This window comes from Lygodium microphyllum, chromosome 2 (genome assembly GCF_053477565.2).
Source record: "Lygodium microphyllum isolate KBCC chromosome 2, Lygodium_microphyllum_v1.1.10, whole genome shotgun sequence".
Taxonomy (NCBI): Eukaryota; Viridiplantae; Streptophyta; class Polypodiopsida; order Schizaeales; family Lygodiaceae; genus Lygodium; species Lygodium microphyllum.
This window is the reverse complement of record NC_141136.1, coordinates 7917960-7922623: the sequence shown is the minus strand read 5'-3', so window position 1 is coordinate 7922623 and position 4664 is coordinate 7917960.

Here is a 4664-nt window from a genome sequence, read left to right as displayed (position 1 = left end):
TGTCCTGTTGAAGTGCCCTATGACGTGTTGAGGGGTCGAGATGGCAGAGTGGGGGGGAAGGGTCTAGAGCTGCTCCAGGGCCTAGACGGGGTCCCAAGGGGGTCCCACGCGAGTCTCTGAGGGCTGGATCATCACACTTGGTATCAGAGCCACCTTCGCGGGTGGCATGGAAAAACCCCCGTGTTGGGGAGCCTGGGCTAAGGCGTGTTGAGAAAGCTTTGAGAAGGACCTTGCATGTTTCAAGAATAGATGTGGTGAAGGATTTTTATTTTTTTAAAAAAGAAGCCTTCTGGAGAAGTGAGCTGCCCTGGCCGAAGCTTGCGTCTCGGGGCATGAATCTACATATTTAGGCCTCGGGACTATGCCATGGCCAAAGGCTCGCGTCTAGGGGCCTAAATCTGTAGATTCATGCCCCCAGTCCCAGAGTTTCCTTGGACGGAGGCTCACGTGTGGGGGCTTGCCAAGGCAGCTTTGGGACGACTAGGGAGTTGAATTTACAGATTCAGGTCCCCATATGCGAGCCTTCGACCAGGACAAGCAACTATGGGGGCCCAATCTTGGCAAAATTTGATGTGCATACTCCCAATGCCCTACATGCCGTACTGGTAAATTTTGATGCAAATCTGATGTATATATCTTTACCACACTCCATACATAGTGAGTTTGACACAGTGAGTTTGACACTGAACTTGTGTGATGCTTTACCACACTCCATACATAGTGAGTTTGACACAGTGAGTCTGACACTGAACTTGTGTGATGCAAGACATTGTCTATATAGATGAATTTTCATCTAGACAAGGTGGCCAATCTGGTAGCCAAGGAAGGGTGCAAAACTCGACATTGAAGAGTATATTGGCTAGCTTGTGAGCGACATTTTTGTATTCCATAAGACATGCTCTCTGGATTTTTCTGAGAACTTCTTGAAGTTGAGGGCACTAACGAAGGCTAGGCCCTTCAAGACCATTCCAATGAACTCTAGCTTGGAGAAAGTAGTGTTGCTTCGATGTTCAAAGTTCCTCTACTTATTCTCTAGTACTAGGTGTAGGCTAATTTTTTCCATGGTGGCATGTGGCATGGTTGTTGGTGTATTGAAGATCCCAATGTCATTAGGCGAGAACTACTAGGGCAAAATGTGTTGCTACCTATGATCAAGAATAGCTTTGACTATGGGGAGTCTAGCTCAAAGAAGCCTAAGAGAGAGTAGATGTACTTAGTACCAAATAATATCTCATCACTAATGTAATGTAATGTGTAATCTTCTCTTGAAGTAATGAAAACCAATATTTGTTGGATTTGCAATGTAGTTTGTCATACGCGTCGTTTATTATTATTTTTTACTTGAATATTACGTTTATTTATCAGATTTATATGCAACATAATTCGTACCCTAAATTTAATACGTAGTGCTTTATCGAGTTCGTGTGCAACATGTATTCGTTCGAACGCATGTAATGATAACTCAAAGACATAAATAAAATGAATAACAAGTGAATAAACAAAAATAAGACGCACCAAAAAATTTGTATTCATATTCATAACATTTTACATGGAATCCATTACAACCACGGTTTTAAAAAATCTCTTTGGAAGCTACATTTCGTATATTTTTTGGTAGTACACCCCTATCGTTGTTGATGTCCACGAGGACTATCCTTCCATCATCGGAAGAACCTCACTATCCACCAATCCATATCAGTGATGGTGACTCTCCTTGCATGTACTGCTGCATAGACTTAGTCTCCGAAAAAGTCGATGACATAAGCTTCAACAACTTCCTGTAGTGCAAGGAGGGCTTGGGCAGTCCAACAATCGGGTTGTTGCAAGTGTGTTCCATTTGGGAAGTGTCTCCTATTGTTCTTAATGAGTATGCCATCCATAATCTCACACAATAGCTTCTGGAATGGAGCCTTTGGTATCAAGAAGTGCATGGTCTTGTGGCAATGGCAGATCTCACGAAGAGCCACTGTGCCTAGCTTCCATCGACATTGCGATGCTGGCGTGGTGGTGGTGGTGGAGCTGGGGGAGGTGGCCTCTGCATATCGGATTTCTAGGGGGTATCTCCGGGCCGCTTGCTTGGTATGTACCATGTCTTCTAGGAGAGAAAACTCAAAACTCAAAAGTGAAATGTGTAAAATGAGGTGAAACTTTAAACTTTAGCAAAACTTTCAAAAAACCCTAAAACATGAATTAATGTATCCAGGCTTTGGAAAAATATGACCACTGATCGGATTGACATGAAATTTTACATGTGGACTACTCTACAGTACATCAACTACCCAAAAAAAAAAGATCTCATCAAAAGTCTCTGGGACACTTGTCTGGAGGCTGGTGTGCCCTTAACGCCAGATGTCCCAAAGACTTCTGATAGGGCCAATCTTTTAATATCCATGAGTTTTTATGATGCCCGACATGTGGGTGAATTTTCCCCAGATTTTGATTTATAAAATTGACTGTTCAATCATTTTTTGAAAATGCATTAACTGGATTATACTTCACTGATAAATAGAAAAGCTCACCACCGCACCGAGTGTGCACAACTACATATTAAATGTGTTGTCAACCAAACTACATGAAATATTGGAAACTTAAAAATTCACAAAAAATAAGTCATGGGTTTAATGGAATATTGCATATCGAATATAATGTTGCCAAATCGCTAAATACAGTAAAGATATAGTGCATCGGCCCATGTTCAACTCATCACTAATGTGTGCGTGATTGCACATTGAATTTATCTTGAACAAAAGTACTTTCAAAATTAGAAACTTGAAAATATGTACAATATAAATCATGGCAAAATAAAATATCAAATATCAGATGTGGCATTACGAAACCATGAAATACACAATAGATAGTGCATTGCACCAAGTATAACTAGAGCTAGGCAAAATTTAGCTCCATTTTGTAGACCATTACTATCAAATACTTGAAAGTCTACTAGAAAGATAAACCAAAACTAAGCTCCTTACAATCTACAACCAACCTGAGCTAAAACATAGATCCAATTACAAGGTAGCTTCTCAAAGCATATTGTTGACATTAAGATTAAATGCATCCTTATTGTTGTGAACCCTACAAACAAGAACCATATCTATGGGCTTAAAAGTGATACATCGGGCATGATGGCTAAAACTTGAGAATCACCCATTAGATAAATCAAGTAACTTTCAGCTGCTTCTTGGAGAGCAAGCAAGGCTTGGCTTAACCATCGCCCCACATTCTTTACCTGGTTCCTTGAAAAGAACTTGTGATGATGCCCTAACTACAGATCTTGCAATATTTCTTGCACTAACCTAGAGAATGGTGCCTTAGGAATAATCAAGCTGGCGCTCTTCTAGAATTTCCTTATCTCACGTAACGCAACTATGTCTGGTCTCCATCTTGGCTTCTTATGTGTTGGAGGACTTGTATCACCAGCTGGAGCAGTAGTGGGAGATGAAGCAACTGGAGCATGTGGACCACCATTTCTGGACAATGGTGGACCATCATTATTGACTACACTAGGGCCACCATTGTTGGACACAGTAGCACCACCATTATTAGCTGCAATAGGGCCATAGTTGTCGGCCCCCCACCAAGGGACCTTTGTCACTCACAATACGCTCACTAGATTCAGAAGAGTGTTGAGCTCTTGCTCTTGTATGCGCCTTCTTGATAGGAAGCTTGGAACGTGCCATGGTTGTGATGATGAAGGATAGAAAGGTGGAGGATAGAGTGAATAGTAATGGGAAAAAATGAAGGAGAGACTTGACTTAAGTACAAAACTTTTAAACTTACTGTGGTGTAAACAAACTTTAAAATTAAAAAACATAGTTCGAAATCGACTTTGAAAAACATAGTGACAAACCTTCAAAAATTTTAACAAACTTTGCAAGACATCTCATGTTAAAGATAGCATATTGACGTGTCATATCCTGGGTACCTATGTTCTCTCGTGGACTCTAAATGCATCAAAAGTATTATCTTTATCTAGGTCTCCATTTCTTGCCATCTCTCTCTTGGGCTGCCAACCATTCTATGTGGCATTGTCTAGCTGTGTTGTTTTCATATCTTACTTTTCTCACTTCATATATTGCCCTACTTATAAATTCTACTTGATAGGTTTTGGACTTCTTTTCTTTTTTCTCGTATCGTATCTCTAATCTCCTATACCACCATTGTAATAATTGCCTCATAGAATTGGAATCATTGATGCCACCTCCATGATCAGTTGCCTTTTGAAAACCACAACGAGCTTGCCAATGAGATCATTCCATGCCTTGAGTTGAACATATTGCTAAACTTCCTTGATTTGCAAAGTATGGACCATGTGCTTCAAGTATATGATGCACAAGAAGAGAGATTAGAAACACAAACTAATTCAAAATGATGATTTTTTTTGTAATGGTGACAATACTGACCATGTAGTGTGTTATACTGTTTAGGCTCCACCATGAACTTATGAAATTTAGCAACTGTCTCTTTAAATATATTGGCATCACCATCCCTAAACCTCAACTTTTGTAAGAGAGCTACTAATCTATCTAGGTGTACCCACACTTCTGCCTTTGCAATCCTCGTTCATCCCCCATTGCTCCAATCTAGAACAACAGGGTGCAACTTTTTCCATGCTTCATACTTCTATGGTTTTTTTACAAGAATATTGCCTTCCTCATCTCGAG